The 23181-nt window shown below is 41.0% G+C and overlaps 1 protein-coding gene and 1 long non-coding RNA gene across 27 annotated transcripts in view; one reads left to right on the plus strand and one right to left on the minus strand.

The window, feature by feature from the left end:
- Positions 1–23181, minus strand: part of cacna1ba (calcium channel, voltage-dependent, N type, alpha 1B subunit, a) — a 128096-nt gene that overhangs the window by 90119 nt on the left and 14796 nt on the right. The window lies entirely within an intron of this gene.
- LOC117767921 lies at positions 909–22900 on the plus strand. The gene is made up of 4 exons (XR_004614957.1): positions 909–919; positions 5634–5640; positions 10374–10378; positions 22692–22900. It is a non-coding gene; the product is annotated as an uncharacterized LOC117767921 (long non-coding RNA).

Here is a 23181-nt window from a genome sequence, read left to right on the forward strand (position 1 = left end):
GGATTCCAGGATTACCAACCCTATCTTTAAGTTCCAGTAGTGAAGAGGGCTGACACTAATACTGTCTGTATACAAATTTAATAGGCAAAATAACTGCTAAGTGGTTTATTAATAAGCGCAACAGATGGAATGCAATAGGATTTGATGTTATATTTTATTTATTTATTTTTAGAAAACCCTTCACACCAAAGCAACACAACATGGGCGATAAATGAATGCTAGATGTTTTGATATGAAAGTGATGTGAATCATATATTGAGGCCTTCATGTACAGTGGGGGAAAGTGTTCACTGTTACGCTAATTTTTTATAATGGGCACATCTGTAAAGTGTTCACTGTCAGTCTATTGAGTCTATGAGACAAAGATAATTATTCCACTGAAATCTTCTCTCTCCCTCTGTTAATTAATCCAGGATTAAGACCGTCCCTGCTGCCTCAACACTATCTGCAGAAGCAAAGACCGAATGAGTTGGAGGAGAATTAGTCTGTGCACATAGAATACACATGCAGGTATCACGTATCTCAGTATCTCACTGTGAGGAGGATAAATCACCCTCCTAACATCCTGATCTCCCCTCCCTCCCTTTCTCTTCTACTCACCAGCCCTGTGTTTAGCTACACTCAACTAAATCCCTTCAGCTACTGACGTGGTATGACAGACAGGCCTTTTACCAAATTCTTACAAGGAGAAACACAAATATGCTTTTTATTTTTAAATAGCTGATATCCAGCCATAAATGGCATGAAAGAACTCTGGTGTTTTTTTTACATTCCACCATATAAACTGTTAAAGTTCCCCTTCTGACTTTGAATAAACCCTAAAAACTCTGTTCCTCATATTTAGATGTTTTACAATGAAAATGTCATGAATGTGTCTCTGCACCTTTGACTCATTCCCTATCTGCCAATCTATGAATATGTGACCGAGCCCCACCTCTATGTTCACACACCCGCCAGCTGCTCGCCTGCAGCTCTGCCCAACAAACATAAACCTCTGTTTTGTTGGCCTCAGTTTACTACACAATGAAATTGGTCATACTTGAGAAATTGAGGCAGCACCATTCACGGACTCTGAAGACAAAAAAAGGTAAATTGAGTGAATTGTACAAGGTCGCCTACATGTAGATGGTGATGTATTTTATTCGTTCTATGTGTTGTATCTCTACAACAACAGATTACATGAGCCTCCAGCTTGCAGAGATTGTAAAGAATACTGTGTCAGAAGAAAAGACCATTTACTGTTTGAGATAAGAATTAATAAAGAAATTAAGTACACAAAACAGCTAATAATGTGTTGATAATAACAATGATAACTTCCCACCGAAGTCAATTAACTATATGGCAGCAGCTACAGGTTTCAGTAAAACAGTAAAAACTTCATGGATGACTTGATGGGTCACCGACACACCCAGAGAGAGAGAGCCTGGCAAAGTGCTGCAGAGTTTTACAATGAAGCAACGACACAAAACACCCCCACTCGCTCACAGTAAGTCCAGCTGGGGATCCCCTGCTGTGTTCACACACCCACTTCTCCTGGATTTATATGGACTTTAATGTTGGTCATCCTCTTCCTCTTTTGAATACATAATTTTATTCCCTTTTGTTTTAGAAGAGGAAAAAGTATGAAATTATAAAGTAGATGGATGATGATGGGTGTTACCCATCATAATATGCATTTAGCTTTATGATTAGGTCAAACTGCTAGTTCATTTTTACTGTCTGGTTTTGAAGGTTTAAAGGATGTGACTGTCTAGAGGCTGTCTGGGAACCAGAATGAAGAATATGCCTCATTAGACTAAAAGGCCAAACCATACAAACTTATGAGAAAGAGGAAGAAACTTTCTGTCTGAACACTTTTGTGTTGACACTCATTATATAAATGGACCAATGTTTGTGACGTTATTATCGAAGGGCATTTCTAGCACCGTGTCCACTTCCCCTGTGTGCTACAAATGTCCAACCTCCCTGACAGCTGCTGTGTACCTCATGCAACTCCCTGACTTGTATTGGCTATAAAGATCCTCATTTACTCTGCATCCCTTCATGCTGAACAGAGGTGATACAGATTCATGTTCCTCCACACACAAATCTGAGACTGTTTTTATTTACACTGAAAACCACAGGGGCCACACTACTCCAGTCTGAGACAGCAACACAGCAGAGCTCTGACAAACTGTACTAGATGATGATCAGTAAAGGTCTATATGATGATTCTGTTACAACCAAACCACTGGTGTGCATGGTGAGATACTCTCATCTTCAGAACTATTCAAATTATCCTTTGAAGGGACAGTTCGGAATAAATGTAATTATTTTTAATATCCATACCACTGTTGTGTCTGAGGTTGAAGCTACATCCTGCAGCCAGTTAGGTTAACTTAGCTTAGATTGGCATACAGAGTGGAAATGTGTGTTTTGTCTTTTGTGCAATCAGTGCACCTCTTGATGTAATCTGTCATCAGTTATTTTACAAACACAGAGTACTACCCTCCGCTCTCTACTGCTGGACACACCCCTGAGCTGAGCATACACACATTCAAATGGAGCATGTTGAGAAAGGACTGACACACACACACACACACACACACACACACACACACACACACACACACACACACACACACACACACACACACACACACACATCATCATCATCATGCTCATATTGTTCTGAAGCCGAGGCCAGTGATCATAAAATTAGCATGTATAGCAGATCACAACTTGTTAATCAAAACTCTTTTTATTTGAATAAAAATATAATGTAATAAAGTACTGAACTTAAATGAGTAGTCGACTGTTTGGCCAACAGCCAGCGCTTATTAAACCCTCTGCAATTACTTCTTATTGGTTTTCAGGTTTAGAAAGAAGGCAGTGGCAGCTGAGACAAAGAGCGGACAGTGAGTCGGCACACGCCCTGAGCCTACATGGACAGGCATTTGGGTCATTCACTGTTTGTTTACTTTTTAAATAGCCTGCATTCAACATCTCATATGTCAAACATTCATAGAAGCCATCTGAGGTAAGATGTCACCTGTCTGATCTCAAAAGGTAGTGTCTGTCTGATCTCACATTAGTGGGGCTCTAACTGCAAATGACCTGATCGGGGAATTTATTTAATAAACTTTACCTGCACGTTCGTTTTTAGTGCATTCATTTATATTTCAGACACTTTTGTTCTGGACCATGGATTATGTCACATAGGGCCTCAATATAAGCATAATGGTTATAAGAATATGATATTATTCCATCAGCCTTACTAAGACAACACACCAGGATGTGACACAGCAGTCAGTTAATTTACATAGAATCGCTGCATTCAGTGGATTTGCTCTCAGAAGCAAAGCCTATTAGCTGTGCAGCATCATCCATATTTATTTAACCTAGTCTGCCAGTTTACAAGGCGCTCTGCAGAGGAGCCATGGTTTTCAGTCTCTCTCCACTAGCTCTTTATTGAATGAAATGATGTACAATCCTGAGAACAAAACTCTAGGGGGAGGTAAATGCCACTGTACAGGGGAAATACAAGAAAACTCTAAGTTATCGTGACTTATTATTGCTGCTCTGTTCCCAGCAGGCTAGCATGTGCACGAGTCAGCTATAGTTGTTCAGAAACTTGACCTGAAGTAGTCCCTGTGTCACAAAGAATTTCAAACTGCCTATTCCATTTTTTGACGAGACCGAGCAGAATAGTAACGATGACACAGTTGAATGGTTTTATGGATACAATTATTGCTGTGGAAAACACTACTCAAATTTCACAGGACGATAGCAAAACATGGAGGAGAGGTTAAGTTAGCCTAAACAGCATAAAAAAATTATAAAATAAGCGCAGATCACGTATACATTTAGACAAGATGAATAAAACGGGAAACATCACTCAACTATGTGTCTGATATAAACCTAGAAAGGCCTAGTTCTCTGCAGATAAATTAATAAAAAGCCCAAGACATTTCCTGAGGTGTTACAACAATTGTTCAGTCCTATGAATAGATAATTTGAAAGAGTAGAAACTATGGCAGAATCAGGGGGTGGCCTGGCTACAGTCCCAATTGGTACGGTAGAACCGATGCCACTATTACCATGGTTAGAGCAGTATTTACAGCTGATTAGGAAGCATCTTGGTAAGGGGCATGGCATTTCCATCACACACTCTAAAAACCTGACAAGTTACAAATGAATAGGGCAGCTGACTGATCAAAGCAGATGCGGGGCGGACCAAGTCAAAAGAAGTGCTGCAGCAGTGTGAACTAAAAAGATACGTAATGCTTATTTTTAGCGTTACAGTATGTAACGCAATTCTGGTAGAGCCCCAAATCAAAATTATGAGCCTGTTAATGGCCAATATGGACACTTTAAATATTCAAAAGAATATTATTTAACTTCTATGTTTGTTTAAGTTTCAGCATCACTGTCTTTTTATTCTGCCATCTTTAAAACTGATACGGCCATAAAACATGCCCACAATACGCAAATCCTGTGCAGTATTTTCTTACATCAAACACTAATGGTGTTCATTTTTATGACAAATAGATTGCATGTCCTGTGGCTGCTTCACAGCAAATCAGTGTTTTGACAATAGAATGCTTTGAATGTGATGAAGCACCAACAGAAGTTGAAGAGGGGACCACTCGAGCATTAACAGAGCCACTGGAACAGGCTACATTGTGAAGAGTCAGACTAGATCCAACCATACGTTACAAGGGTTTCTACCACAAGCCAGAAGATTTTCCGTGTGTTAACAATCAGATTCCAGACACGCAATATTACTGCAATGAGTGAGTTACCATGCATCACCAGCTGCACAGGTTAGCATTAGATCCCCGCGCATAGATTCTGGGAAAAGTCTGTTTCCCAGTCGATATGTATTTCACATGAACTTAATCTGAACCTTACCGTCACCATACCCCCGACCTGTTATGTCTGCCTACTCCCAAGCCTGGCAATCTAATGTTTAATCTTCTTAAGTGAGTCTTGTCCTTTGAGTCATATCAACTTTTCTCTGTGACCAGGGAGATGTTGAACTGAACCACACCACAAGCCAAAGGGACTCCGAGTGCTACTCCATATAAATCAGTATCAGCAGGCAGCATGGAGGAGAGAATGAAAATGGTTAGTTTTGGCTCAGTGCAATGTAAATTATTGAGTTTTGTTTGTTATCAAGTTGGGACATAAGAAGAATGAATCAATGCTGGGAGCCAAGAGAACCAAGAAAACATCCAGGTCTGTCTGGGTCTGAAAAGGCTCAGCCTTGAAGTGTGAATGATTTCCCAGAGGAACAGGAGTAAAAATCATTATGTTGGAGGTAAGACCGTTCAGTCTGACTGTGTTCTGATGTTTATGGCTGGTTTATTGTCACATTTTTGGTAGGCTCTTATAGCGGTGGGCGATATCAAATATTCTCGATGTACCTCGGCTTGTTCCACGTGAGATGTATAAAATGACTATATCGTGACCATCGAGTATAAATTGTCACGAGAATGTTTTAAGCAGCACGAATTCTTTTAGAGTTTCGCTTCTCTCTTCTCATGCCCCTCTCACAGCAGACACCTCACTCCCCCGCCCATCCAGAAAACTCTCCTGCGTGCATGCATATTTTTGTATCAGGAGGGAAGAGAGCACGGAGAGAGAGAAAGAAAGTGAGTCCCAGCGAGTTGACGAGAGTTCAGAGACGGTTATTGACAGTGTTGTTCATATTCTTTGTGAACGCTGAACCGAACGAATCAGTTTACAAATGTTGAACGTGAAAGGCGTTCACTCCAGCGAAAGTGAACACTTGTGTGTGTGTGTGTGTGTGTCTGCGGTGGGAGCGACTTGAAGTTTACACTCACACAAGTGTTCACCTTCGCTGGAAATGCTAACGTCAGCTAGCTTAGCCAATTCCTGTGGACTTTAATGAATTTGTACAATGATTTAGAGGAGTTTGTAAAATATCGAGATACATATCGTGTATCGCGATATAGCCTAAAAATATTGCAATATTTGTTATAGGCCATATCGCCCAGCCCCAAGCTATGATCATAATCAATAATATCAGTTCCTGTATGAATAACGTGAGGACATTTGAGCAACATGTGCTGCTTGGTAGCTGAAAAATCCCCTGATGGCCCAGTTGCAGCTTTGGATGGATGGATGGATGGATGGATGGATGGATGGATGGATGGATGGATGGATGGAACAAAGGTATGAAACTGATTACTGAAAGCTGCTAATAATGTTATTGATAAAATATTATTAATCAAAATTAAATTACTGCCTTTCTCTTGGTGCTTGCATATACTCCACCTATCAGGTGTTTTTTTTTTTCAACACACAGTGTTTCTGTGCCAGTGAGTCCTGACTGCTCCTAAGAAAACTGTCTGGCTCTGGCCACTGTGTAAAGATGAATGCTGCCTTTATATAGGATCAGGTTTACTTGCCCTGTACCTCCGATTCTTTCTGAAAGTTCATCAGTTGTGACATTTGCAAACATTTTCAAGAATGCTGGAGGCCACACAATTCTTTTTGTTGTTGAATGGAAAGGAAATGTATCGATTTTATAATACATACATAGTTCATGCGTTGTGTTGCCTGTTGCCCTAGCTTGCTAAACACTAACATTAATGTTGACATTAGATTATATGTGGCCACAGCCTAGCAGTGGTTTTCTCATGACTTGACCATTTTAACGCCAGATACAGTGGACACAATTTCCCACATTATAACCACAAGCTTGGAAATGAAGTAACTATACCTGTCGGAGTACAATCATGAAGTAGCGTTAAATGAACAATAAATATTAAATCAATCACAAGTATCTGTAACTCTACTGGGTATAGTACTTGTCATTGTCCTGATCAGTCATCACATTCCAGACCTTTTACTTACATGAAATTCTTTACCAGACAGGGTTTTTATGATGATACATTTTGTAATGTTTTGGGAGATGTCAATTTTCTGTGTTGGGTTGTGGTGCAAACAAAGTGTTTAGAGGCTTTAGTTGGGACGTCAGAGCTGAAATCTTTGCTCAGGGTTGCTGAGCTGTTTCATCACCAACAGTGTCTAATGCACTGCTTCTCCTTCACACTGCATTAAAGATGTTTTTATTTGCCCTTACCTGTTGAATGCTTTGATACACACAGAGCTTAATATGCGGCTAATTGTCGATTTAATTTGCCAGTTTGTCCAACAACTCATTCTACATGAATTAAAACTCATTATTTGCATTCCAGGGTGGTTTACTGACTCTGAAATTACTGGCTGTGAGGGAAAAGCCAGACAAACACACACCTAGCTGGCGCTGTGTTTAGTGACACAGGCAGGCAGGCAGTATATTCAGTCTGAATTACTGCCGCACTGTGCCAGTGGAAAAGAACATCACATCACACACTCAGCCGGCGTCATCCTGCACAAGCCCAACGTGGAAGCTCCATTTGCAGCACACTGCAGCAGGTGAGGTGGAAAACAACCAATTATGTCCAGAGGAGACACTGAGCTCAGATGCACAGACATCGACATGTTTATTTTACATAATAACATGTATATAATTACACGGTATTCACACATGCAAAAAACATGACAAATGTGTTTATATTCGTAGACACATGCCTATGGATTCCGCTAGCTTAACCTCTCCTGGTGGACTTTTAGGCTTAAAACACGGTGTAAATGGCCTGGTTTTGAGTCGAATATGAATGTCGGGCTTGTGGACACTTGGATGACACCACACACGCCTAAAAGTCCACCAGAAGTGGTTAAGCTAGCGGACGTTAGCATTTCCAACGATCCCTTAATGCACCTCTTCGGAAGATATCAACGGACATTTAGGCTTTAAATGTGTAAATGAGGCCGTTTCGAGTTGAATATGAATGTCGGGGCTTCCGGACACTCGTATGACACCACACGAGCAGTATGGCAGTATGTGTTTTTTCTGTCGTTTTTTTACGTCTGAAGATAAGTCCCTACTATCTTCAGTTGTATTGGATTAGGCTGCAACACTGTTTACCCCTGAAACTCCAGCAGTGTTTTGTGGACTCAAACACTTCACTCACCCCTCCATCAGCATAAGGGTGAGTAGATAATGAGTGAATTATCATTTTTGGGTGAACTATCCCTTTAACTGTTGTAACTCTTTACATTTCAATGGAGTCCACATGATCTAGTGGGTTTGTAGAAAGATCAATGCTTGTTGTGATGCATTTCATCCCCATCCTCCTTTCATAACCTATGTGCACTTCAAAAAATTCCAGAAACTGATTCACCCTTTATGAAGCATATACAAGCAGAGTGAGTTGATATACACAACAGGATGAGCTCATGGCTCAACAAAGAAAGAGATAGACCCCTAACTCTATTCAGCCAATAGTATAAGAGACACAAAGAGCAATGGTCACAAACTACAGATGGGACAGATGTTTGAATAAGAAATCCCAAGTGGAGGAACCCTAAAACAGCATTTCACCTACCCTCCTGTTGTCACAGATTTACAGTACCATACATGTCACCTACATCTATTCACATATTGGATGATATAGCATCACTGTTATTTCCACAATGGCCAATTAGTCACTTGCTAGCTCAAACACCAGCGGCCACTATAGCTGTTGGGCTATAGTCGATCTCAGAGCAAACTCCAGCACTGAGTTAACCTCACTTGTGTCTTGTGTTCCCATAGTTACACAATACTGGTTTGTATGGCAGCGTGGAGGCACAGAGAAGCTCTTTGTTTAAAGAAACCTTGTGGCAGACTTGATGCTGAGATCTGAGCAGCTGCCACCCACAGTCCATTTTCAGTTCAATTTCTGGAAACATGAATGCATTTATTGACCAATATAGCAATGTATAGTATCACGAATCTTTATATACTGTATAGATCTGGCATGGTCCTTGTTTGTTGTGAGGAATAATGTGTGGCTGTGTCTTGGTCCAGCTGGTGGATTGAACTGTTTGACTATCAGTTTCGGACACTGAACAGTGTTTATTCTCACAGGGGGAAAAGCCCATCCAGCCTGATGTAGTGTTTTGATTTGAGCAGAGCTGAACACTCAGTCCTGCTTTCTGTGTTCTGACTGACCCCGAAATTTCAAATTCAGTTGAATATTCATGACAGCACTATACTTGGAGTTGGCTCCAGCCCAAGAAAATATCATCCCTGAGCAGCATGGAGGAGAAGAGAGGGAGCTCTAGGGTTCAGACTTGGTGACAAATCAGATTAACAGTGCATCTGTTGCTGTGCCCTGACTGCACTTTTCTTTTATCCCCCTGAATACTCCTCTGAAGCTTTGGTTAAAGGGCCCATATTTTACACTCTTCTGGGATTTAATTTGAGGTATTGGTCCCCCTAAGATGATATATCAGTGGTTTAAAGTCGAAAAAACTGCTGCAATGTGTATTTCCATGTCCTCTCTTCTGCCTCTCTCTGGCACTCCAGACAGAACAGGCTGTTTTTGCCTGCCTCATTCATATTTATGAGCCCCTCCACTGATTGGCTGACTGTTCTCTGAGTGACACGCGACCAGACCCATCACCTGAAGCCTGTTGGAGCCACACGGCTGAGCTTGCTGATTGGCTGACTGCACTTTGAGTGACACGTGACAAGGCCTATCACCAGGGGTGGTGGGTTCAGAGGCTGGACTGGTACCGGTTGGGTGGGGCTGAGAGACGAGTGCATGAGTAGCTGACATCAACCTACCTCCGAAGTTTGAAACGAGCCGTTTCAAAGACATATTTCTTAGAATGGAATGAGTGAAAAAGTCCACGGAGTCCCTACTGACCCCCTTCAAGTAATTACGGATAGTAAAAGCCCAATACGGACCCTTTAAAGTCGACTAAGGAAGAATTCCTCCCTGACATTCTGCCTTATTCCTCTATGCTTTAACATTGGCTCTACAATCAACATATTTCTATGCCTCCACTTTCTCACCATATCTGACCAGTGATCTTTCTGCCCATGTTTCTCTAGTCATCCAATCCCTGGATGCCGTTCTTAAAATATTGTTGCAAAATCTCCCATGTGTCTTTCAAATCTATTGTGCAACCCACCTCCTCTCCACAGTGTCTAGACTCTGAGTGACCCGGTCCTATCTCCTAACTTCATATGGGCCTTTGATTACTGAAGATCTTTCATATTAATAAAGTATAATTGCAAAAAAACTCTCTGTGGTGCTTACCTCAATAAGTTTTATTATTCACCTCCATTTAATCTCTTGTCTTTGAAGTGCCATTGAGCAGAGAGAGAGGACAAACAGTTGAGTAAAGAAGGGGGGTGGAAAAGAGGAAAGATGATGAAACTAAGTGAGGGTGAGAGAGGGAGGCGTAATGAGACCCAACAGTACAAAAACTGTACAAAATAATAAATACACTAACAACAAACATACAACAGGCCAAAGAAGATGTAGATGAGGTGTTTTTTTCTTTGCTCTGCTCTCAAACTGTGGTAATTAAAGAGTAATTCAAGGTCCTACAAAAGCGAAAATAGCCTAAAGCCCAGCAACAATCCAGAGGCTGGTCGAATCAAATATTATATATACTTTTATTGTCCCATAGGGAAATGTTATGACTGAATCAACACGTCTCCTTGTTGAGTAGTATGATGGACGTTGGTATGAACAAGAGCTTGAGGCGGTTGGTCTTACACTTAAAGGCTCTGTAACGTCTGCCTGATGGTAAAAGGTCGAATTCGGGGAACAGAATGTGTGACGGCTCATTAAGGATCCTGTGTGCCAGTCTGACCACAGAACCTTCTCAGATGGTCTGAAGGGAAGGATAGTCCTTTTTTCCCATCACCTTCATAGACGTTTTTACTATGCTCTCAATTTTTGACCTATGCTGGACTGTGAGATCCATGCTGCCATTCCATATCTAATTATGCTTTCAAGCACAGCAGTATAAAATATGGACATGATGTAGGGGCTCACAACGCACAGTTTTCTGCACAACAGAAAGTGCAGCCTTTGAGCTGGCTTCCCACACAGAAAGTCTACATGGGCACTCTATTTAAGATTACAGAGTAAATGGAGATTAGTTGTTGAAGATGAGACTAACGTGGTGAAATTTCTTTTGTTATATAACACATTTTGTAAGTTAGGCCTATTATGTTCCCCAAATTATTTGAAGAAACACTCCAGCAACATTTATTTTTGTGGCCTTCTCATGTTTTCAACTCACAGGCCAACTCACATTTTGTTTCGGCTTTGAAAAAAAATAAAGGCTATCCACAGTGTGATGCACTGCTGTGTGTAAGTTTGTGTCCAATTAGTCTAGTTTGTTTAGTGCTGATCCATCAACCAGTCTTTTTAATGAAATCATAGTTTGGTGTTGTTCGAACGTATAATTCAAGTTGTTTCGTGTATCTTTTCTTTAATTTTCTAATTCACTCTGATTCAGCAGCAAAAATCACGTCAGTGCTTAAAAAGCTGTTGTACCATAATAGTTCATAGTGTTAATAATTAACCAACTATTGATTGTTAACATGGGCAAATATTGATTAGTGTAACTGCTTTAAATGTGCTTCCTTACCATCAAGCATTGCAGTGGAGGACACAAAAAAAAGAGAGATTTCACAAAGAATTCTGTCAGACATCTGGTGTATTTTGTAGAAATCTAGCTCCCACAACTAAACTAATATAAAACCAATACCATTTGTTATGTCTATTTTGATGAATGGTTTTCTAGTATAATCTGTAACAAATGCATCGCTGTATTTAGTATAAACATCTTTTGTTAATTGGTGTTCTCTTGTCCAACGGGTGGCAGTAAAAAACTTATTTATTTTGCCTCATCTGAACGTACAATAGATATTTGCTTGTAATTGTGGTTTGTGCCTCATGATGATCACAAATCCCTTTTACACCTTTGTCATCCCTAAACTCATACTGTGAATCTGACAGAAAAGTAGAGGAGAAGACATGATGACGAGAAGAGGAGAACAGGGGGGGTAGGAAGGATACAAAGCCAACAGATGACGAGACGGAGAGAACGAGTGAGACAGAGAGGGTGGAGCGAGGACGCTTGGAGAGGGGAAGCCACAGTGGAGATGACTGGAGATGTCGCCATAGTAACAAAGGAGGCTCCACTGATCTCATCACACACAAACAGCCAGGAGAAAAGCACTGGCTCAAAGAAAGACTACACTCCCTCTTAATAAAAACATTAACACATTTATATCAATACATGTACAGTAAAGCAGCGATTTACTATTCAACTAAATAATTCAATTCGATTGCCTAAATATTGTCTTTTAAAATCAGACGAACTGAAGGAGAAACTGAAAAGGAATAAAAAGGAATTGGATCACTGATAGAAGGCCGGCAGTTAAAGTAACAGAACGCAAAGTGGGTGTGGCTGCAACCTGGGCTGCTTTGTGGTGGGTGTACTGAGTGTCCCAGACGAAAGATGACCAGCGTCACAGAAACCTGGTGAGATCTAATGTCAGGGCTCCAAACTGCTGCTACTACATAGCACTGTGACAGAAGTTCAGTGATGTGACCACAGTGGGCCTGGGACAACATTTCAACAGTGTGAGAAATGTGGGATGACCATATCACTATGTCCCTGCTGCCACGACCTATGTCTAACTAGCCAACCAATAGGAAAGCAGCATGAAATGATTCACTGAATGAATGAAGCATGTAAACTGTCCGATTGGAGAGCAGAAGAGGCGGAACACATTGACTGAAATGCTTTTTCATTTATCAGCATTAGTATGAAGATAGCTGTTACATTATCCAAAATGTCTTCTGACCTAAAACGCCTAACACAAGTATCACTGTTTGTGTTTCATATGGAGGAAACATTTGACGCGTGTGATAAAAGACACAAGTCAGACTGTACATGGTGTGCGACGAACAGAAGACAGAGTCTTAGCCCAGATATCCGCTGTCTTAACCGGAAGGTATCAATAGCTGATGGGCTCCCAGAACATATTTTTAATAAAGCTGTAACAAATTTCTCACTGCAGATACAGCTCAAAGAAATGCTTTTAAGTCTCAGGCCACATATCTCTGTCAGCTTTTGTACAGATTTTGTGGAGAGGACAAGCACTGTATTGCCCCAGCCTCAGGGAAAAGGCTTAATTCACTTATCTCAGATATCACAGATTATCTGTGTAACACATGTAACATTTTACATTTTTAATGTGTGTAATCAATGAGTTGGGCCAAGAAAGCACCCACAGTAGAATAAAAGACAAAGTATTCCACTTTTTTCTCTACTATAGACAGTGTGATTGATCTAAGTTCCAATACTATCTGGCTCTGCTGTACAATACTGTACCTTTATCACTGCAGAGTGCTCAACATCATAACTACTTCACTGCTGGGAGTGTGTGTGTGTGTGTGTGTGTGTGTGTGTGTGTGTGTGTGTGTGTGTGTGTGTGTGTGCTCCTCGACATATTTGTGAGCTCCTGATTCCCCAGGAAGTTCTTTGGGAACACTAAGTTCTGCCTGCAGCTATGAAAACATGAATACTGAGTGTATTTATGTGCACGGCACATGCAAAATTTGCAATAAGTGAGCACACAGCCTCCCAGCTCATCTGAATGGTAAAAAATGAATTAGGTGTGATCACGGTGGGGGACAGATTGGGCTTTGCCATGGTCTCACCGAGGATGAAGAAGTTGTAATAATACCTTTAATACATGTTTAAACCACCTATCTAGTAATCAATCTCTGTCTGTATGTCAGCTGGTCTTTAAACAGGTCACTTTTGCAGTATCAGATAGAAAGCTGCCACCAGCATTACCACAGGCCAGGGAAACAGTTCATTCCAAACAGGCAGTTATGTACTAGTTAACACAAGCAAAAATAAAGTCCCTTTAAGTAGAAGGTAACAGCAGAGTTGGACATTGAGAAAAGGGATTGTTCTTCTTATGACTCCCCAGTTTTTATAAAACATGGTTTATTCAGCTCACTATGGTTTAAATAGGTTTATCAATAATCAGCTAAATTCTACACAATCAAATCATCTAACTCTCTGCCAGCAGCTAGAATTCTGCTTATATGTTTTTGCCCCTCAGCTGCTTTAACAAAGAGTCTGACATTTTGGACTCCACCAGACAAAGACAATTATGCAAATATTGCTGTGGCACAAAACGCAGCCCACAATGCACTGTCCAAGGAAATCATTTATGTCCGTTAAAGGTCTGTCCGATTCGTGCGTTAGCCCCAACGCACAGATTCCTCATAAGAACGTGGAGAGGGAAAGAGCATGAGCAAACGTTTGCGTGAGATGGACACTTTAATCTGCTGCTCTGAAGTAATGCAAGTACATTTAGTTACAGATGGCCATCTCCAGTGTCCTCCTGGAGCTGCTGAAGCACACAGGGCTACAACATTTCTACCGTCGAACATGTCCTTCTGTTTGGATCGAGCTGGTGCAATAAAAGGAGACTGGACCATTTCTGTGACGGACAGTAAGTGCAAATCAATGCTTTGAGTTCAGTCAGAGCTTGGGGCCGAAGCCAGTATTCATGTAATGGACATCAGCTTAACATAATGACAGACCACGCTCAATAAACTATGCTCATCACTGTCTGGCATCTAGACAAAGAGATAACATGGCTGAATGGGGAAAATAACCAATTCTAGAGAGAGCCTATTCAGGACGTGCAATTTGGGTGTGGCACTTGGCCAGAATACATTAGATGCATGGGTTCATTTGATCCCCCTGTATATATACCCATTCATTCAAGCGTTGTAGCCACAAGCTGATTCTTCCAGCTTGCTCTCTGAGTGCCTTCCACTGCAGATGAAAGTGTAAGCAAGGTAGCATGCAGAGAGACACGGCTCGCAGCTGAGTGGAGACAGCAGTGCCTGGCTGCCTGCGGGGTCCCGACCCTCCCTGACAACCGGCTCTCAGATCAATCAGCTCCCCGGGGAAGTTGGTGGTGGTGATGGGAGTGCGGTGGGGCGGTGGGGGGGGGGGGCTTGAGACACCTCCCAGGAAATCGATCGGCAGTCTCAGACACATCAGTCCGAAAAAGAAAACACATCAGTGCAGAGATTGTCTGTCTGCCTCTGTCTCCTTCTCTTTCCTGGCAACGGTTGTGATGAGCTGAAACAGACTCAAACTGGTCCTGCTGAGTGGCAGCAGCTTCCTCCTTTCACAGCCAGGGGACGCAGAGAGGACCCCCTCCCTAGCTTCATCCCAGAAGATATGAGACACACGCAGCCAATGCTAAACACTGCTGTGAATCTAAACACTCATAACAGTGCATGTTCATTCAAACAGAAAAATAAATTATTTTATTAATGTTGCTTCATGTAGCTCCCTACCAGAGGAGGCCTGGAGGCTTACGATTATACATATATCAAAAAATACTGTCCGTCGGTCTGTCTGTCTGAGTTTGGAAAGCATATCTTGGATGTGCAGTGCTGAGTTTGGCACAACTTGGACACACGATACATTCAATATTGATAAACTTTATATCAGCAGACGACCAGCGCTCTGTAGCAGTCAGTGGGGGCTGGGCAGTGTGCTAATGGTCAGTCTGTGGCCAGAGTTTAACATGTCTTCTTCCATGTCCTTCAGTAAATAATTCAAACTTAAATAAAAGCCATGTACTAATAAAGCAAATTTTATTTTCATTAAAAAACAGTACCTATAAAATCTTCAAGGCAGATAAACCAAAGTTTTCTAACTTCATTCTGCACCATAGATCTCTGCAAACAACATCCAGCACACAAACAATACAAAGACCTGTTTAAAGAGGACCAGCTATGACAGGGAATATTTCAGACATTTCTCCAGAGCATTAACACAGGCCAAGCACACAGCTCATTCCAAACAGGCAGGTTTAGAACGGGCAATGCCCCAGTTATTACATATTTGTTAAAGTTAAATTAGGGTATACTGTATAACAATGTGCATCTTATTTCAACAGCTTTGTCCATCATTTCTGACTGTGATGATGGAGTTGTACTCGCCAACACCGCAAGATGACACAGGAACCCACCTTGATGCACTTAACACAAATTTTCAACAAACTCCAACAAACCAGTTAACACTCACCCCCATTTACAACTGGCATTAAACTGTGTCTTGGGTGACCAGATGCAGTCGGTTAGAGCTTCATCACCAGACAGTACAGGTATGAAATCCATTGAGACGTATTGAGGATGGATTGCAATCCAATCGAACAAACCAACTTCAAAATGAACACAAGTGTAATTCTCAGTCCATATAACAACTCCTCCATTTCTCCTGCGTTATGTCCCAGTAGCGACCCCCACCAAGAGAAAGCCTGCTGGGGTATCATAAACACTGGCTCCTGATCTACTTCTATTTGTCACTTCCCTTTACTACACAGTCAAATCCCTCCCTTCACAACCCTGACGCCAATGATCTGTATGTCTACATCCAAGCCGATCAATCACTGGAAGCAGTTCTTTAAATGTCATTGCAATCCTGCTTGTCTGTCTTTCAGAATTTAACAATCATGCGTTAGCATTTAACACACACACACACATCTGCATGCTGCCGCTCACACTTTCAGCTGTTCTGATTCAGGTAGTGTTTTTGTGGCTAAGGCAGTTTTCAGTGAGGAAGACACATCTATACTGGGTATCTCCAAGCTCCCATGTTGCCGCTCATCAGCTCACTCAGTCACCATGTTCTCCTTGCCACATTTTTCTTTGGCTTCCATCACTTCTGCCATCTCACAGACTGCCAACATTTCTCTAAGACAGTGCTCTCAAATCTTTCAAGGTACAAGCCAGTGACCTGCAAGAGCTCTCCATCATCTCTAATTTCAACAATATACATATTTAATCATCATCATCATCATCTCATTCACTTCCCCTTTGCTCCCAAATGCTTTGCATGAGCCGCATTGCAAGATATCCTTGCAAACACACAAACAAAATTACAGCCCATCCCTGCTCAATGCATTCCAGTTCATACATCAGTGAGTGGAGGTATCACCACTCAATTGCACTTTAGTACGTACAACAGTGAGCAAGCATCACTTTTCAAGGCACTGCAGTAACAACACTCAGTTAACGCATCACTGTTTCAACACAAAACAAACAACAGGGAGAGAAACATTTGGGAATTTATCTGTGTTCATAAAGTCTGACGTTCTGCTCTGAATTCATTCACTCTGTCCAAGCAGCCTAGTATATAGGTTAGAGTTATTAGATCATGATTAATGCTGAGGTTTAAGTATCTTTCAATAAACTTTCCAGGAGGAAATAGCATCCTGTAAATCGCAGCTTAACTTACAATGGTGCTCAGTCATCGGTGAAGAGCTCCAGTTATCTCACTGCTGTCTCCTCTTAATGCAGTGGCTTCACTGGTGAGTTCCTACACTCTTCATTGCAGGCTAACATCTATCTCTTTCTTCTCAGGCCTTCAATGGCCCATTACTTTTACTGCAACCTAACCCCTATCTTTCTTGTGAGGCGTTTGACGGTCCTGTAACCTCCTTCGCAGGCTAATATCTATCCCTCTTGTTACAGGTCTTCAGTGGACTCCAACTTTCATTGCAGGCTAACATCTATCTGTCTCATATCATGCCTTCATTGCAGGCCAACAGCTGTCTACTCTGGCCTCCTCCAATGGCCTCTTTGCAAAGCAGCATGTTGTCTGATACTAATCGACAACCTCTCACTGTGTTTCCGTGTCTGCCCTTTATGCATCATACATCTTAATAATTCAATTTGGGTGAAATGGCTCCATACAGCTCAGTGCGATAACTTAGATTTTCTTTTGCATTATGTTTCACTGTGTGCTTTTTTGATCTCTTGGATTCAGATTGGAATAATTCTCCACATGGTGAGAATTGGGTTCGTTGGTTTTCTCATATCTTCACATGGGCCCACGTTTAGTGAGGATGCTTCATATCAATCAATCAGTCAAGCAAATTTTATTTGTATAGACCATATTCACAAATCACAATTTGTCTCATAGGGCTCATATCTAATTACCAAAACTCTATGTAACTTACCTCAACAAATAAGTTATTAAGTTAGTTATGTTATTTAATTCCATTTGATATTGAAATGAATAACACTCCTATATATATATAGAGGCTTTTCACATTGAAAGACGTATTGAAAAGTTGTTTCTACGAGTGGATGAGCTGTATTTCATTAACACTTCAGGAGTCTTAAAGAGGAGGCAGAGAGAATCTCACAACTGCAATATCCAGCCAAAGCTTTCATTACTGGTTACCCAACAACACAACCCTGTATTTGATTTTTTTATTTGATCCCTTTAACCATAGAGCATGCCTTTTTTGATATGCTTCATTCAGGATCATAACTATATATCTTTTCTAACAAGCAGACATGGTGTATTTCCAGTGGCATCAGAAGAAAATATTTTGGCACACTCACGAACTTCACTTGTATTGAGTTGTTGCTGACAGATTTCTTTATCAGTTGTTTGCACAATCACAAAAATAAATAATAGGTTGATCACCGAAATCCGGTGCCTGATACATAACCGATACCTACCGTCCTGAATCACAGACTTCAGTGCCTCATATCGGTTCCTGAGTTATGTGCTGAAATATATCACCTGCTTAAAGGCAACACAAACCTTCCCTGCCTAAAAGAACCTAGAAATGAGTACATAAAGCTTGAAGTACTCAAAAATCATGGTCGAGGCGCTCTTTTTATAGCATTACAGTTTAAACATTTTTAGAAAATAAGGACAAAACCTCATCTACGGACAAGTTTTCTTTTTTTGGGGGCGGCTGTGGCTGAGGGGTAGCGCGGTTGAAGGTCGGCAGTTCGATCCCCAGTCTTCCCCATCTGCATGCCGAAGTGTCCTTGGGCAAGATGCTGAACCCTGAATTGCCCCTCATAGAACAAAAAAGTGCTGCTCATAGATGCACTGTGTGAATGTGTGTGTGAATGGGTGAATGTAAAACTGTACTGTAAAGAGCTTTGAGTGGTCATCAAGACTAGAAAAGCTCTATATAAATACAAAACCATTTACCATTCCCCACGTGTCTAGTTAACATTACACATAACTCTGGTGGCAAAACACTCCCTGCATGGCGCTGGCAGCATTTAACATTAGCCTACACTTAGTAGCTGCCCTAAACTCAAGTTGACATGACAGGATTCCCACACTGGGACATGCAGCAAATGTATCGTGTTTGACTGCATGCGTGACCCCATGTCAAGCACAGCAGCTGGCCCCGGCGGTGGGGAGACATTTAATGACGAGTATGGAGCTGGAGTATTTGCTATTTAGTGTTAAATTATTGTAGGTTAAACTTCATTTAGTAGGTGATTGAGTTACCTGCTTTGCACACATTATCTTTGTACACAGTTAATGTGTAAAATTCCAGCTTCTAATTTGTCTTAGCCAAATAAAAGAAGTTCTTCATATCAACCCAGGTTGTTTTTAAAGAAAAGCACAGTTTAGGCACCAGTCATGCACCTAATTCCCCATCAGGCCTCTGTGCTGCAACACTGAGCACCCAAAGTGGGCAGAGTTTAAGTTCCCTGGAGTTTGACTAACAGGATTTGAGGAACAGTAACAGTGACTGACATGCAAACAGCTGACATGTGCTGTTACTCAGTATTTTACAACACTTTATTTATAGTAGAATGTCAGGTAAAGTATACTGTGCACAGTGCTTATCAAAGTGGATAAAATGCACTCTGTAACTGGGCTAATTCATCCACAGTGAAACCTGATCAATTATTCATTTATTTGTTCCAGCCTTTCTCTTCAGAGAGAGGCTGATTACAGAGCAGTTCACCGTACAAACGCCACGGTCTGGCTTCTCCTCCAGATTTATGGCGATCTGTGTGCATTAGCCCTGACCACAGAGTCCTCATCACAATGTCCACAGTCCAGATTCTGATAACTCTCCCTGCATCACTGACGCAGCTCTCTGGAGCCTAACCACCTGATTGGCTGGCTGCTGCCACTGCTCAGTGTGAAGAGAGCCACCAAACTGACGGTACAAGTTCAAAACAGGTGATCTGAAAATTCACAAAATGGTGTCTATACAATTCAACGTAAAGAGTCTGCTGACTCATCAGTGGCCTGAGTCGGCCTGTTACAACAGCTACAATTAAATAACAGCAGCAATGATGCTTTATTCTATTTTCACTCTGCTGCCTTTCATTTAATAACTCATTGATGTAAAATGCTAAATCTTTATTTAAAAGTTAAATGTTGAAATCGAATATTTCCTATGTAATCATTGTTATAAATAGTATGGCCCTTATTATGGCAGCTTTTTTATCCCATGTTTGTCTTAATGGTCTTTCCTATTTCCACTGTCTTCATTCATTATTTTTTAATTTAACAATTGATCTGATGACTTTGTGTAACGTGAAAACAGTTGAATGACTCAACATGTGATTTAATGTCTTTAAGCGCAATGTATTCAGTTTCATGTGCTGCTTTCGCCTTCGCCTGGTTTACAGGAGCAGTAAGTTGTTTCCGGTGAAAAAGCTCTGATGAACCCACTCTGGGGATAAACCCTCCTCTTACAGGCTATCTATGGAGCCTTTTAGCCTCTTTTAACCCATTAGGCTGGGTGCAAGAAGCAGTCGGGCTAACAGATCCATTTACAAACTAGTATGGCAATCAGAGGGTGCAGACCAGGGCCCGACAGACCCCTTATGAAATCAGATTTTAACTGGATCTGCACCAAATTGCACACAATCATACTGTAAATATCAGTCCTCTAAATTTGCCTATTTTTTTCAATCAGATCTATGTGTAAGAAATTAAGGAAAACGTTGAAAAACAACTTATCTCACAATGTTGAAGAAAGAGAAAAAGATTATTCCTGGATCTGCAACAAAATCTGATGGCTTCTTGCCTGACCCATCCCACATCCGTCTACCAAGTTTCGTCGTTCCAATATTTTTTGTGTAATTTCTTTAGATTTATCATATTTACGACTTATCATATTTACTGAACTATATTTCAGGAGCTGTTGGATCCCCACTGCGTGCTGTAATATTATCTGATGTAATATCTCATTAACTGTTGCATGTAATTCAAACAAAATGATAATGCTCATATCTAATGTCTCCGCTGATAACTGAACTGATATGTTAAACCATTCCAACCCTTCAATTTTAAGAAAAGGAGCAAATATATTGATTTAAACTTGTGTGTGAATCCCTAGAGTTTTCCTGGGTGTTATCGTGTGATTTCTCTCTTGGCGTCCTGCCTCTCAGTACCTATCTATAGAGGGTCTAGAGCATTGTGCTGTATCACCTACCACTGGCACTGTGAGTCTGTTGGGCAAACACAGAGAGCCAGCAGTCCCTGGTGTTGTTTCAGAGGGGAAGTGTGGATGCTGCTGAGCGAGAGCCAGGGTCTTCTGTTGATCACAAGGCGTTTACACAGCAAACTCACAAACTGTCTGATATCACAACCATACCAACATGCCCTGGGACTGTGCTGCTACACAGTACATGTGATGTGAGTGGGACTACAGTGATCACAGACAACATTTTTTTTTTACCAGAAGTCGCAGCTGTGAAAATGTTTCCACCATCCATAAAACCGTGCCTCATGCACTGAGGCTGCAGCTCGAGATTTTGCATTCATCTCATATATATAAAATAGAGGACAACAATGTGTAGACTTTCAGAAGGAAGGCAAGCACAGTTCAAAATTCTGGCTTTGTCTTCTTTTTGACAGAAGACAAGAACAACGTAACAGAGTTTAGAACAATAACAAAGCTCTGTTTTGCTATAGAGGAGCTGCTGTTGCCATAAACGATAGTTACAAGAAACTCGCACAACACGTCTTCCTCAAAATTAAATTTTTTGTTCCACAAGCAGCAGCATTTCTCTTGGTAAGGTATGGTAAGTTTTTGTTTGACTTAAACTAAGAAACATCAGAATAACTATACATAGTACTGTATATAAGCAGCAGCAATTTACTTAAGTGTGTGTGTGTGTGTGTGTGTGTGTGTGTGTGTGTGTGTGTGTGTGTGTGTGTGTGTGTGTGTGTGTGTGTGTGTGTGTGTGTGCGTGCGTGCGTGTGTGTACAATGTCCTTGTATTTGAGTGTGGATCTGAGGAAGTCAAAACTGTTTTCTAATCTGATGTCTACATGCTGACACCAACATATGGGCCTAAATGGGTCAGCCACAGTGAGCGCTCTCATTTTTTTTTATCACTGAATGACATTGATACTGAAGCATATTCTGTTAGATGTCAGTGAAGAAGAGTTTTAGACATTCATTCTCAATGGACAGCACATACAATAATATCCTTGGGAAGTTAACACTGAATTATTACCTCCACCAAGGGGGTTATGATTTTTGTTCTGTTTTGTCTGTCTTCAGTCAGCAGTAAAAATAAAAAACTACTGGACAGATTACCACCAAGCTTGGTGGAAGAATGCCGAATCAGTCAGTTAAGATCCTGTGGATCCAGGAATTTTGTTTCCCTTTCTCTGCAGCGTTTCCAACACTCAATTCAATCTGTGACAGTGCTGAATGTGCACTCACATGTGTGTTATCACACACAACAGATACCGAATGACAGGTACAAAGACTAAAGAGTTCTCGTGTGAGAGAAAGAACTACACTGCATGCTACTTGCAGGAACACGAGCGAATGCAGCTGAAACAATGAGGTCTGACTATCTGTATGGATGGTAACAACTTTAAGGACGATGAGTGCATTAGCGAGCATGTTGTAAATAGTGCTGCACATAACAAAGTAATTTTTGGCATTCCTTAGACAGCTTGCAGGTTACAGTCTACAGTCTCATCTCTGAGGAGATAAACATTTGAAAACATCCGTGGTGGTAAAAGCACATCACACAAATATCAGAAGAATGTCAGTCATCATGTCAAAATGTGATTAAACTCAATATTAATCAATGTTCGCCCACTTGAAAGAAGTCAGAACGTCAGCCTATAAAACCACTTGTACAAAAGTTCATAAAACGTTTTTAAATATGATGAGCGGACCATGCACTTTGACTTCAAACAGGAAGTGGAGAGGGGTTAATTGCTCAATCTGTGTTAACCCACATATATTATATATAGTACTTTGTTTTGAGAGGAATTGACAATGCAGTAAATTCTTTAAAGATTTGTCTTGCTCCATTGTGTCGGATTTACAGTACTGGATGTGTGGAAAGTAACAATGATCTTTACATGGTGAGAAAGGAGTGTGATTCCTTTAAAAGATAAGCTGATAAGTTACAATGCAGTAACAGAACAAAACACAAAGTGAAGAGATCTATTATGTTATTAAGCAAAG

The sequence above is a fragment of the Hippoglossus hippoglossus genome, chromosome 9 (genome assembly GCF_009819705.1).
Source record: "Hippoglossus hippoglossus isolate fHipHip1 chromosome 9, fHipHip1.pri, whole genome shotgun sequence".
Classification (NCBI taxonomy): domain Eukaryota; kingdom Metazoa; phylum Chordata; class Actinopteri; order Pleuronectiformes; family Pleuronectidae; genus Hippoglossus; species Hippoglossus hippoglossus.